Source organism: Cupressus sempervirens, chromosome 6, assembly GCF_028749045.1.
Source record: "Cupressus sempervirens isolate cs-2001-9-10 chromosome 6, ASM2874904v1, whole genome shotgun sequence".
NCBI classification, from domain to species: Eukaryota; Viridiplantae; Streptophyta; class Pinopsida; order Cupressales; family Cupressaceae; genus Cupressus; species Cupressus sempervirens.
Genome location: NC_143123.1, coordinates 401918918 through 401934255, shown reverse-complemented (window position 1 = coordinate 401934255; position 15338 = coordinate 401918918).

The following is a 15338-nucleotide window of genomic DNA, read 5'->3' as shown; positions in this document are numbered from 1 at the left end:
GTGGATAGAGCACAAAAAAATAGCCAAGTTCATAACAAGAATCATCAAAATCGGAGTCCATATGAGCAAGAACGAGACATTTGAAAACTGCATTCAAATCTGCGACTGCCAACAGAGAGGGGTATGGCTGTAGCTTTGCATGCTCAATTCTGAAAAATATACAACTTGCATGAAAAATCTAAAAGATACCCAGATGGTTTTTTGAGGCTGCGAACAAAACCCAGAAAGCGTTTTTCTTGCTAATGAACAGAAGATGTTGCTGTAGTGTAAATCAGACGCCTTTAATAGTAAAAAACGGCTCCAAAAATTAGAAAACGACCCCAGCAACCAAAATATGACATGCAAATGTTGGATCAGCTTCTTAAGTCTATCAATGGCATGCTGGAACTTGCAAAACTGATTGAAAACTCTAAATATGCAAGTTGGTTGTCAGATTTGAGATTGAAACCCCAGAGAAAAACCGTTTTTGTCAAAACTTTTCTGATTCTCAGGTTCATCCAAAGATGCAAGAGAAGAGCATACTTCGTTTTTCAAAAAATTACAATAAAGTTTATTAGCCCCCCCCCGAATCTCTCAAATAAGGAAACTAAAATCTACTCTTGCACATAGAAAAGCTCTGATACCATGTTAGAATCTGAAAAGATTAATAACCCAGAAAACTAGTGCAAAGAGTAAATATCTAAACTATGAATGCAAATGATACAAAATCAAAATAGCATCATAGAGTTAGTCTCCAAGAGAGTAATGCAAATGCTGGAAGCAAAATAACATTAAGAGGATGCAAAAACAAGAGATGCAAATACAAGCCAGGTAGCATGCTTATATAGGCTAGGAAGAGGGAGGAGGTGGCAACACTAACCAATGAGGAGCAACCATCTATTGGACTAAAGATAGCAAAGTATCTTCCCAAGATAGCTAATGGATGTTCACATGTAGGAAGGTGACACCTCACAACCATTCACCTAATAAGACATGCTTTATTAACCTAAGCAAGATTATTAAAAGTGTAGGAAAAACCTAGCAAAATAGGAAAAATAAAAAACTACACTAACAAAGCCAAGGTATAAGAGAGAAGCCACTCTACATATCTACCTTGCATACCAATGATCATCACATAATGAGTGCTTATATGAAATGTAAGTTCCCAACCTAACCCCCAAATGAAAAATCTCTCAATTGGCCTATATCCAAGAGTTTGGGTCTCACAAATCTCATTATACACACATGCATGTGCTCATGTGTGGGCACAACCAACTTCATGAATATTATCAATACAACCAATGCAAGGTTTGGATATGAGAAATGCATCAATAACACAAGTATATCAAACTCACTTAGCTGACCTATATTCAAGAGTACAGATTCAATATGGATCCTGAAAAGGCAACAAATTACCAAGCATCTTGAATTTATTCAATCGGCCTAAATATGAGACTATGTTATGTGAATCCCAATGATGGTAAAGTAAAACTATGGTCTTATTGGAAACCTAACATACATTCAAAATCCATGACCAAAGAAAGTGCCAAGAAATACCCAAGAAATTTGGATGGCATGCAAAACAAGGTGATGTAAAAATTGCTCAAAAATCAACATTGTCAAAAATTGATGAAATTAAAACCCATTTCCCAGATGGAGATCAAACACCCAAAAATAAAATAAAAATTTTGTTTCAAGTTTGCACACAAATTTGAGCAACATAACTTTACCAAAACTTTCAATTTAAAACATGAAAACCCATATTTATTCATTCTCACCCAACCACATTGATTTGGCATAAGAAAAAAATGGAGGGTGTTAGTTCTCAACCTCCAACCATCTAGAAATTAAAAAACAAGCTTAAATAAAGAAAAAACAAAGAAATGAGAAAACCCTACCTCGCAACCAAGAAGGGAAAATGCAAGTATAAAAAGAATTGGACACCGAATTTGATGAAACATTCAATAAATGAATATTACCCCACTATGAATCTAATGAGACCACTCTCATGTCAATCTACCAAGATAATCTCTCCTAGTGAACAAGACAAGAAAAGCTCACACAGAGGGTTTGGGCAATATCTCTCCGAAACCCAATTCAAGAGTGCATAATGAACTTTTAAAAGTTCTAACACTGATGCAGTACAGGGTAGGAGAATCCCCAAAGGAGATGTCCAAACCCCTAGTAATTAAACACATGGTGGAATATAAATAGTAATATAGAGATCTAGATCCACAATAATTCTAATTCTCATAATAGAAGCACAAGATTTTCATCCAACATGTCAGGTTGTAAGGCCTTCTGGGTTATGGCCAAACACAAAGAAATTACAGTAATAGTTCTACAAGACCTCACAAGATCCAACCACTAGTTATCCTAGACCCATGATCTTGTAGAGAATTGCAAGAAGAATCTAAACTTGTACTCACAAGCCACCAAACAACCTTCTTATTTTCCCATGCCCACACTTAGCTACTAGATCTGCTAAACTTTGCTCCTCTTAGCTACTCCATGCTAAAATCTATGGCTCTAGACTTCGTAGGACCCTCTACTTATACTAAACCAAACCACAATTTGGCCTGGAAAGTTACATTAAATAAACAATCACATCAAATAAACCCTTAAGCCACAAGTCATCTTGGCAACAGATATTAAATACATGAAACAACTATATACCTAGGACATGCCCCAAATTTACAATGCATAACTAACTCATATGACTAAATAAGAGTAAATGCACCTAAACATATGTCCATGTGCCATCCAACTATCCAAATCCAAAAACACACACACACTAACTCCCTTGGATCGAAGCTCATGAATACAATCTCCAAAGTCTGCTAGTAAATCAGGAAAACACTACTAGCAGCCACAAAAAGGCCCTAACTTAAAGACAATTAGTCCAATCACTATGCAAACTTAGGAAAAGGTTCCCCAATATACGTTCAACACATCCCCAATTGCACAAGCCATAACTCCATAAATTCGAGCATAAAGCTCATGCATAAAGGATTGATAACTACCCAAGGATGCTCCTACATCAAACACTATATTATAAGCCATTTTTTTAAAATAAGCTATATAAGAAGACTTAACAACTTAATCTCTCATTCCTAATCAAATCAGACAATTCCTATTATATTAGAATTCAACTATGACAAATTAGCCGACAATAAAATAAATATTAAATCAAATAAACAAAACCTCTCTAAGCCATTAAAATAACACTTAATTTAATATTTTTGTGATAACTGTAGAATCTTAAATGCATTGACACACTCACAAGTCTAATTACGTAATGCATTATGAATCTGAACTTACCAAATATTGGAGGGTTAAAACAACAATAAAAGAAACATTGCCCATATAGGGATGATATTGGCTCAACATGAAACATTTGATTACTAATAGATATAATTCATGCACAATAAATGAACTCAATCAAGTGTAGACGCACAATATATCATAGCTTAAGAAATAAGTACACAATTCACATAATTAAGGCATCTAATTAATTTCATTTAAATAAGTCATTTTGCATAAATTACTTAAGAGACAAAGTAAATATCTATAGCATAATAAACCAATGAATCAAATATGGATAGATCATTTTCTAATTATTTTAAGCATTTAATAATGGAAATAATAATAAATACTCAACAACATAAATGGCACCATAAATATATAAGTCAACATGGTCAACATAGGAGTAGACACTTCTGTAGGAACCTAGTCAAGTTCAGTAGGACAAATAATACATAGTGCAACCACTGTTCACATCTCATGGTAATCACAAAACAATATCATGATACCATATCAATCTAGGTAGCCACTAGCACAAACCTAATTGAAACTATCTAGTACATCATAATCTCATAAATTAGACATAAATTATTATCAATCCTATTGAAATAGAAACATAAATCCAATCACCCCAAGGGTGTAGACCACTCATGGGTCCCAAAGAGAACATTCTGAAAGAAAGGACAACAAGTTTGTGATGTAGGAGCATCCTAGGTGTAAGGGCAATCTCGCATCAACCAAAAATATTTTTCCTTTTTAGTCTTTTCTATTTTAATAAGGACTAGTAGACAGGGTGGTTACTATTTATGGGAGCTTGCTATTTTTAGTAATTTTGTCATACGAGCTCAGAATGTTCTCATTTTCTACATGAAGGTTCATTTTAGAGTTATATGCCTGCCATAAAAATCTCATTGCTCCAGCTTAAGTATCATAGAAGTTATTGTGGATTTTCGGTGGAAAATTTTGTAGAAAAATCTTCAAGCTCATTGTTGGAGGCTTTAGAGTGCCCAGATGAGGTCCAAAAACTCAACATAAGGGCACTTTTGCAATTTAGAGCCTGTAGATCAGAAGCTGGCATTTCTGAAAAGTGGTTATAATAGCCAGTCAGAGCAACAATTCGAGAGTTATGGCCTTCTGAAGTTGGGCTACCCAAAACTTCTAAAATAATTGTCAAATATGTTTTTGGCCGACTCTATATGTATTGTTAGGGTCTGTCAGCCCCAGGTATTAAGTTTCACTGTCTAAACCTTCCCGTGTAGCATAAAATTGCCTATTTAAGAAATGCTCGAGCATTGTCTATAATAGCTCTGGGTGATAGTTCGCAGCTTTTCTTGTAGATTATTGTAATGAAGATGCTCATGTGGGTTAGCATATTGTACTTGTGAATTCTGTAATTTTGCATTTGCGGTACAAATAAGAAATCCATTTTTTTTCTCGCATTTGCTATTGTTTCTTTTTTTTATATTATGGTTTATGGTATTAAGGGGAGCACCCTTCATCAAGTGGTATCAAAGCCAAAGTTATTGAGTGTGTGGATAGATTGTTGATTGTGAGGCAGTTTGCACTAGAACCGTGGTTTGGGTTGAGCGTGTAGACAGATCGTCAATTGTTAGGCAGTTTGCACTAGGGTTTCAACGGAAGTAGGAAAATGCCTCCATGAAGAGAGTGTGATGGAAGAGTCGAAGGTGTTACACCTAAGGATTTTAGAACTCTCTAGAAGCAAATGCAAGTGATGCAAAAATATATTCGCAGAGGAATGGATCTTGCCATAGAATACAATGAAAGTGAGGATGAAAGAGAAGAAGAAGGAAGCACAGACCTAGATGCAGTAGAGGAAGTTCTTAACCCAGAGGAGGCAAAGATTTTTAGGGCCATATCTAGTATTGGAAAAGACCTAAGGTTGATGTTCCCACATTTTTGGGAAATCTCAACCTAGAGGAATTAATCAACTGGATCAATGAATTAGAAGAGTACTTTGAATATGAAGATATTGAAGATCCGAATAGGGTCAAGTTTACGAAGGCCAAATTGAAGGGTCATGCAAAGATATGGTGGTTGGAGATCTAGTTGGATCGAAATAAAAGAGGAAAGGACAAAATCACTAGATGGGATCAGATGGTACCTAAAATGAAGTGACAATTCATTCTCATAGATTATGAGCTTGATCTATTGAAAAAATGCAAGGGTTGAAGCAAGTGGGAAAATTTGTTCAAGAGTATACTGAAGAGTTCTATCAAGTTCTCAGTAGAACCAACCATGCAAAAGCTGATAAGGAGAAAGTCATCTATTATCTCAATGGGTTACAACCAAGCATTCAGGATGAGATGAGTCTTGTTCGAGTGACCAGTATTAAGGAGGCATACCAGTTTCCCCTAAGGGTTGAGGAGAAACTAAGCAAGAAGTTTGATAACAAGAATAGTGGAAGAGGTCACAGTGGAAGATCTGGCGGACGATCTTATGGAGGTCGTAATGATGATCAGAAGAATAGGGATGAGGCTGGAAGTAGCAATTAGAACCAAAGGGGAAACAATTGCAACTATTTTCATTATCAGAATAATAGAGATTAGAGAGGAACAAGAAAAGGATTTGGAAGATGAGGCTTCCATGAGAAATGTTTTCACTATGAAGAAGGGCATAGAACATTTGAATGTACCTAGCACCAAGGAAGGATGAATTGAAAAATAGAAGGCCAAGCTAGAGTTGTACATGTTGATGAAGATGTCAGATCATCAGATTCTGAAGATGTTGAAAGAGGAGAGGTCCTAGTTAATAGAAGACCCCTATTGAGTGGTGAGAATGAACCTAATCAAAGGAGCTGGTTTCACACAAGGTGCAGATGTGAAGATAAGCATTATGATGTGATCGTTGATGGTGGAAGTACTAGCAATCTAGTGTTAGAAATGATGGTCACAAAGTTGAAGCTAAAAATAAGAAACACTTGCGTCCATACCATATTGCTTGGGTGCAAGGTGACCACAAAGTCATGGTCAATGAGCAGTACTAAGTGAAGTTCAAGATTGGAAGCTACCAGGATGAGGTACTATGTGATATCATACCTATGGACATATGTCATATGTTATTGGGTAGGTCATGGTAGTTTGACAGACATGTTGTACACGATGGGTGAGAAAATACCTACACTCTAACCTAGGATGGAGTGAAGCATAAGTTGAAGCCATTGAAGAATAAAGAAGAAAAGGTATGTAGTGTTGCTAGAATATGTTTTTTTGATGGAAAAGAGTTTCTCAAAGGTATGAAGCATGAGCATATGTGTTTTTCTATAATTCCAAAAGACGGTAAAGAATAAGTAGAGAAGTTGCCTGCAGGAGTTGCAGATATGTTGGGAGAGTTTTTTAATATTGTATAAGATAATGTACCTAATGGATTGCCCCCAATGAGGAAGATCAATCACTAGATGGATTTGGTTCTCAGAGCTAGTTTACCAAACAAGGCAGTGCACAAAATGACACCAACAGAAAGTGAAGAGTTGAATAAACAAGTTCATGAGTTATTGCAGAAGGGGTTGATTCGAGAGAGTCTGAGTCCATGTGCAGTACCAGTTGTATAAGCACCAAAGAAGAATGGAGAATAGAGGATGTACATATATTCTTGTGCTATCAACAAGATCACAATCAAGTAAATATTTCCATTGGCAAGGATGGATGATATTATGGATTATGTAAGCAGAGTTAAGTATTTCACAAAGATAGATCTGAAGAGTGGGTACCATCATATTCATATTAGAGAAGGTGATGAGTGGAAGACTGCTTCCAAGACAAGGGAAGGACTATATGAGTGCTTAGTCATGCCTTTTGGGCTAAACAATGCACTGAGCACTTTCATGTGGCTCATGAATGAGGTACTGAAGGAGTTTCTGGGTAGTTTTGTCATTGTTTACCTAGATGATATCTTGATCTTTAGTAAGACATTGGAGGAGCATTTGATCCATATTCACAAGGTGTTTGATAAGTTGAGGGAAGAAAATTTGCTGATAAATCTGAAGAAGTATAGTTTTGTAAAGGAGTTGGTGTACCTGGGATTTGTAGTCTCAGCAAAAGGTTTGAAAATAGACCCAGAGAAAGTGAAGGCTATCCTTGAATGGCCTACTCCAAGGAGTGTGATAGAGGTAAGATCTTTTCATGGACTGGCTAGTTTTTATAGAAAATTCATAAAAGGTTTTAGCAGTATTTTTGAACCCATGACTGAAACAATGAGAGGGGATAGGAAAGAATTTAAGTGAACTATAGGAGTAGATAAGAGTTTTAATCTATTGAAATAGAAAGTTACTGAGTAGCCTATTTTAGCACTTCCTGATTTTAACAAGGTGTTTCAATTAGACTGTGATTCTAGTGGTACTATAATAGGAGGTGTTATGAGCCAAAAAGGTAGACCTGTTGCTTATTGTAGTGAGAAGTTGAATGATGCAAAAGAAATTATTTTGTTTATCATCAGTAATTTTATGCTATAGTTCAAACATTAAAGAAGTGGAGACATTATCTTCTTCCTAAGGAGTTTGTTTAGTATACTGATCATCAAGCTTTGCAATATTTGAATAATCAAGGAAAATTAAACCAAAGACATTTAAAGTGGGTTGAGTTTTTGTAGAGCTATACATTTATTTTGAAACACAAGAGTGGGAAGTCTACCAGAGTTGCAGATGCTCTTAATAGAAGACAACTTTTGTTGATAGAAATGGAGATAGAGGTGGTTGGGTTCAAGGAACTTAGTACATTATATCCAGATTATCATAATTTTGGTAAAGCATGGAAGGCTTGTACAGAACCTTTTTCTGTTATGGTTTATGGTATTAGGGGAAGCACCCTTCATCAAGTGGTATCAGAGCTAGAGTTCTTGAGTGTGTGGATAGATTGTCGACTATGAGGTAGTTCACACTAAAACTGTGGTTTGGGTTTAGCGTGTAGACAGATTTTCAGTTATAAGGCAATTTGCACTAGGGTTTCAACGGAAGCACAAAAATTACTCCATGAAGAGAGCGTGGTGGAAGAGTTGAAGGTGTTACACCTAAGGATTTTAGAACCCTCTAGAGGCAAATGCAAGCGATGCAAAAATAGATTCGCAGAGGAATGAATGTTGCCATAGGATATGATGAAAGCAAGGATGAAATAGAAGAAGAAGGAAACACATACCCAAATGTAGTAGAGGAAGTTCTTAACCCAAAGGAGGCGAAGATCTTTAAGGCCATTTCCAATATTGGAAAAGACCTAATTTTGATGTTCCCACATTTTTGGGAAATCTCAACCCAGAGGAATTGATCGACTAGATCAATGAATTGGAAGAGTACTTTGAATATAACGATATTGAAGATCCAAATAGGATCAAGTTTGCGAAGGCCAAACTAAAGGGTCATGCAAAGATATGATGGTAGGAGATCTAGTTGGATCAAAATAAAAGAGGAAAGGACAAAATCACTAGATGGGATCATATGGTACATAAAATGAAGTGACAATTCATTTCCATAGATTATGAGCTTGATCTATTGAAAAAAATGAAAGGGTTGAAGCAAGTGGGAAAAATTTTTCAAGACTATACTGAAGAGTTCTAATGAGTTCTCATTAGAACTAGCCATGCAAAAACTGATAAGGAGAAAGTCGTTTGTTATCTTAATGGGTTACAACCAAGCATTCAGGATGAGATGAGTCTTGTTCGAGTGACTAGTATTGAGGAGGCATACCAGTTTTCCCTAAGAGTTGAAGAGAAACTAAGCAAGAAGTTTGATAGCAAGAATAGTGGAAGAGGTCGTAGCAAACGATCTTATGGAGGTCATAATGATGATCAGAAGAATAGGGATGAGGTTGGAAGTAGCAATCAAAACTAGAGGGAAACAATTCCAACTATTTCCATGATCAAAACAATAGATATCAAAGAGGAACAGGATAGGGATTTGGAAGATGAGGCTTCCATGGGAAATGTTTTCACTACGAAGAAGAAGGGCATAGAGCATTTGAATGTACCCAACGCCAAGGAAGGACAAATTGAAAAATAAAAGGCTAGGCCAGAGTTGCACATGTTGATGAAAATGTCAGATCATCACATTCTGAAGATGTTGAAAGAGAAGAGGTCCTAGTTAATAAAAGACCCCTGTTGAGTGGTGAGAATGAACCTAAACAAAGAAGGAGCTTGTTTCACACAAGTTGCAGATGTGAAGATGAGCATTGCGATGTGATCATTGATGGTGGAAGTACTAAAAATCTAGTGTTATAAATTATGGTCACAAAGTTGAAGGTGAAAAGAAAGAAACACTCACATCCATACCATATTGCTTGGGTGTAAGGTGACCGCAAAGTCATGGTCAATGAGCAGTACTTAGTGAAGTTCAAGATTGGAAGCTACCAAAATGAGGTACTATGTGATATCATACCTATGAACATATGTCATATGTAACTAGGTAGGTCATGGTATTTTGAAAAACATGTTGTACACAATGGGTGAGAAAATACCTACACTCTAACCAAGGATAGAGTGAAGCATAAGTTGAAACTATTGAAGGATAAAGAAGAAAAGGTATGTAGTGCTACCAGAATATGTTTTGTTGATGGAAAAGAGTTTCTCAAAGGTATGAAGTGTGAGCATATTTGTTTTGCTATGATTCCAAAAGATAGTAAAGAATAAGTAAAGGAGGTGCCTACAAGAGTTGCAAATATGTTGGGAGAGTTTTCTAATATTGTATCAGATAATGTACCTGATGGATTGCCCCAAATGAGGAAGATCAGTCACCAGATGGATTTGGTTCTCAAAGCCAGTTTACCAAAAAAGGCAGTACATAGAATGACACCAACAGAAAGTGAAGAGTTAAACAGACAAGTTCATGAGTTGTTGTAGAAGGGGTTGATTCGAGAGAGTCTGAGTCCATGTGTAATACCAGCTATATAAGCACCAAAGAAAAATGGAGAATGGAGGATGTGCATAGATTCTTGCACTATCAACAAGATCATAATCAAGTATAGATTTCCATTGCCAAGGATGGATGATATTATGGATTGTTTAAGCGGAGCTGATTATTTCACAAAGATAGATCTGAAGAGTGGGTACCATCAGATTCATATAAGAGAAGGTGATGAGTGGAAGATTGCTTTAAGACAAGGGAAGCACTGTATGAGTGGTTAGTCATGCCTTTTGGGCTAACCAATGCACTGAGCACTTTCATGTGGCTCATGAATGAGGTACAGAAGGGGTTTTTGGGTAGATTTGTCATTGTTTACCTAGATGATATCTTAATCTTTAGTAAGACATTGGAGGAGCATTTGATCCATATTCGCAAGGTGTTTGATAAGTTGAGGGAAGAAAAGTTGCTGATAATCTGAAGAAGTATAGTTTTGTAAAGGAGTTGGTGTACCTGGGATTTGTAGTCTTAGCAGAAGGTTTGAAAATGGACCCAGAGCAAGTGAAGGCTATCCTTGAATGGCCTACTCCAAGGTGCAATAGAGGTAAGATCTTTTCATGGACTGGCTAGTTTTTACAGAAAGTTCATAAGAGGTTTTAGTTGTATTTTTGGACCCTTGACTAAAACAATGAGAGGGGATAGGAAAGAATTTAAGTGGACTATAGGAGCAAATAAGAGTTTTAATCTATTGAAACAGAAAGTTACTGAGCAATCTATTTTAACACTTCCTAATTTTAACAAGGTGTTTCAAGTAGACTGTTATTCTAGTGGTACTACAATAGGAGGTGTTACAAGCCAAGAAGGTAGACCTATTGCTTATTTTAGTGAGAAGTTGAATGATGCAAAAGAAAATATTTTGTTTATGATCAAGAATTTTATGCTATAGTTCAAGCATTAAAGAAGTGAAGACACTATCTTCTTCCTAAGGAGTTTGTTTAGTAAACTGATCATCAAGCTTTGCAATATTTGAATAGTTAAGGAAAATTAAACCAAAGACATTTGAAGTGAGTTGAGTTTTTGCAGAGTTGTGCATTTTTTTTGAAACACAAGAGTGGGAAGTCTACCAGAGTTGTAGATACTCTTAGTAGAAGATAACTTTTGCTAATAGAAATGAAGATAGAGGTGGTTGGATTAAAGGAACTTAGTACCTTATATCCAAATGATCCTAATTTTGGTGAAGCATGGAAGGCTTGTACAAAACCTATTACACTTGACAAGACAGAGTGGTTAGATTTCATGATCTAGGATAATATGTTGTTTAAAGGAAGCCAGTTGTGCATTCCTAGAAATTCAATGAGAGAGAATCTCATCAAGGAGAAGCATAGTGGAGGATTAGCTAGATATTTTGGCAAAGATAAAACCATAGCTTTGGTTGCTGAGAATTATTACTGGCCACAGTTACAACAAGATGTGAAGAAGTTTGTATAGAGTTGTAGAGAATGTTAGATGGCGAAAAAGAGTGAAGCAGAATACGAGGTTGTATCAGCCATTAACTGTACCAAAGAAACCACAGGAGGATGTCAACATGGATTTTGTTCTTGAATTACCAAGGACACAACAAGGGTGTGATTCTATTTTTGTGGTAGTTGAGTTCATCTATCTAATTCTCTCTAAGCTTCAAGGGAATTTTTAGATATTTTCTTCCACATTCTATTCCACCAAAGATGCTTTGGGGAATAGATTTTCTATGCCTACTTTTGAGGTCTTTTTTTATCGTTTGACTAGAGAGAAGTCAAAGCTTACATAGTTGGATACTATGATTGGTTCTAAGATGAAGGCATTGGTAGCTCAAACATCTATAGGAAAGATGAAGCAGAAATCGAAGCATAAGTCAGATTTAGTAGGCAGTGAGAGTTCCTCCAAGCCTTCTCCCAAATCAGATGCTCAGAAGCCCTCTCAGATGAGTAATACTTCTCATTCTGGTGAGTCTTCCTCTAAGACTAAGAAGTACATAGCTAAAACTTGAAATTTTTTTGGCAAGGAAGGACATCTAGTTTCCAAGTGTTGGAAACGTCTCGAGGCATTAGAGGAGGCCATGCAACATTCTAGTATTGCTTCTTTGAAGCCTCCACCTCCGCCTACAAGGAAAGGACATGCTCTTTCTACATGATAAATATCTTCTATAGCTTCTTGGATTCTTGATTCTAAAGCTTCCCATCATATGAAACACTCACCTAATTTGGTTACCCCACTTGCTCAAAGTGTTACTACACAAATTGTAGTTGGTGATTCTTCTCAGCTTTCAATCATAGGCTCAGGAACTATCTCTTTAGAAGGTGGTTCACTACAGGATGTTCTCTTGGTTCTAGCTATTTCTATGAACCTCCTGTCTATCTTTTAGATTTGTCATTCAGGCTTTAGAAAGACAGTTGAGTTCTCACCACGTGATGTGGTTATTTGAGATCTCCATGATCCAGATTTGGTTATTACTGCAGGAAGTGTTGATCTTCAATCTCACTTATATCAGTTTGATGGTTTTGAGAGCTCTAATTCTACAGATGTTTCTCTCATTGCTCATGCATACACAGTGAGCAAGCTTTGGCATGAGTGTTTTGGCCATGTCAACTACAAATATCTATAGCAAATTAGTACACAGGAGCTAATGATTGGGTTACTCAAATCTCTTATACTGACGGATGTTAACATGGATTTTGTTCTTCAATTACCAAGGATGCAACAAGGGCATGAATCTATTTTTGTGGTGGTTGACAGGTTTTCAAAGATGGCACATTTCATTCCTTGCAAGAAGACTAGTGATGTTGTTCATGTGGCAGAATTGTTTTTTAGGGAAGTGGTGAGACTACATGGTCTGCCCAAAAGTATAGTTTCAAATTGAGATACCAAATTTGTTAGGTATTTTTGGCATACATTGTGGGAGAAATTAAAGATAGAGTTGAAGTTTATTTCATCACATCATCCATAGACTGATGGACAGACAAAAGTTATAAATCGTAATTTGGGAAACTTGCTGAGATATTTGGTTGGAGACAAGCCAAAAGGATGGGATCTGATTTTACCATAGGTAGAATTTGCATATAATAATTCTATCAATAGGAGTATTGGTAAATCACCATTCTAGATTGTATATGGGAGTAGTCCCAGAAATGCTTTTGCATTATGACAATTAGATAAAGGAGAGATAAGTAGTGCTGAAGTAGAAGAATTTGCTGAACATTTGAAGAACATCCATGAGGATGTGAGGAAGCACATCATAAAGATGAAAACATAATACAAGGCTAAGGTAGATGTGAAAAGGACATATACAGAATTTTAGATTGGAGATGAAGTCATGGTTCATTTGAGAAAAGAGTATTTTTCAGTGGGTACATATAATAAGCTGAAGATGAAGAAGTTTGGACCGTGCAAGATAGTGAAAAGGCATGATTTTGGAAATACTTATGAAGTGGAGTTGCTAGCTAAATTGAATATTTCACCAGTATTTAATATTTCAAATTTGATACAGTATTATGAAGGAGGTGATGGAGTTGAAGTTGCAAAAACACTGTGGAGTATCCCAATAGCTAGTTTGGCTACAAAGGAGATTGAGGATATATTTGTTGATCTATAAGTAAGATTGACAAATGAGTGTCAACACGCTTAATCATCTTCACTATACATGTCGAGTATACAATGGAAGCCGAGCTAGAATTTCTTTATGTACCAAGTCACAAATAGTGCCCAGCAAACTACAATTGTTGTCGAGCACAACACATTATTGTAGATGTTGAGTGACTCAGGATCCAATAGGAGCTGAGCAAAGCAGGAATTCAATAGGTGCCAAGTGATATAGTAATCCTATACAAGCTGGGTAATTCAGGAATTAGTAGAAGCCAAGCAATTCAGAAAACTAATAGGTGTCGAGTAATGCAGAAACTACAGTAGATGACGAGTAATCCAGAATAGATGGTGTCGAGCATCAATATTACTTCATGTGCCGAGCAATGTAGGATCAGCATAAAAGTTTGTGCAATCACAAGCCAAGATGAAAAATGGTTATGCATGACTCATTGACAGGATAAAAGGATAAGATCAAATCCTCACAATCACCTATGCAATCCTCATACAACCAATCAAAAAATAGGAAATTGCATGCAGCCAATAGGTGAATTTCAAGGGTTTGAGCAGGAACATTTGAAACAAGGATGCATGACGAACCACTAATCTTTATAAGGGAGTCTTGACACCATTGAACAAAGAGAGGAGAAAGGAATCATGAGAAGAAGGAAAAGCAGAGCCTATTAAAGTTGCTGCAGAACATTGGTGTCAAAGATTAAGAGGAAAGGACAACATTTACACATCTAGTTGATCAGAACATAACAAGGAACACAATCAGTAGATCAGATCTAGCAAAGATCAATGGATAAAAGAGTAGATCAAGAGCTTGAGATCAACATTAGAGATTGCATTAGATCAGGTGTATTATTCTAATACTCTCTCACAATTGTATTAGGAATTTGGAAATCCTATTGAGTTAGGTAGGTTTAACAACCTTATAGAAATCCTTTAACAAGGTCACATTTAATAGTTTGTTGTAGCCTTTAATAGGTCAGGCCTTTAACGGGGCAGGCCTTTAACAGGTCAAACCATCAAAAGTGGTTGAAATCAATTGCTGCAGTAATTTTGTGGGTATCATCCCCACCCCAGTTTTACCTTCTTATTCTTGGAGGGTTTCTAGGTTACCAAAATCTCAAGTGTTATGTGGTGATGAATGTTTGTTTCTCGTGATTGTTTAATGTTTATATGCATGCATGTTAATTTCAGTTATATGTTATTAAGGGTTTAAAAGTGGTTAAAAGGCTGGTACTTTTAACTCACCCCCCCTCTTAGAAGCATTCTTCCCATTAAGACATTCTAACAATTGGTATTAGAGCCAAGTTCTCTCAAGAAGAAGCCTAACAGCTTGGAGGAAAAGATCTGAAGATGGAAGTTTTCAAACTTGGAAAGATCATTGAGAACCAGGTGATAGATGTGCATCTCGCACTACACAAGGTAGAGGAAGCTAGAGAGGAATTAAGAAAATCCTTAAAAAGAAGGAAGGAAATAGCTATAGCCGAAAATGATATTCACTACAAGGAGATTGACACCACACAAGTATTTGCCAAAGGAGATTCCAAAGAATTTGATGCAGCAATAGTAGAACTAATGGAGAAAAATA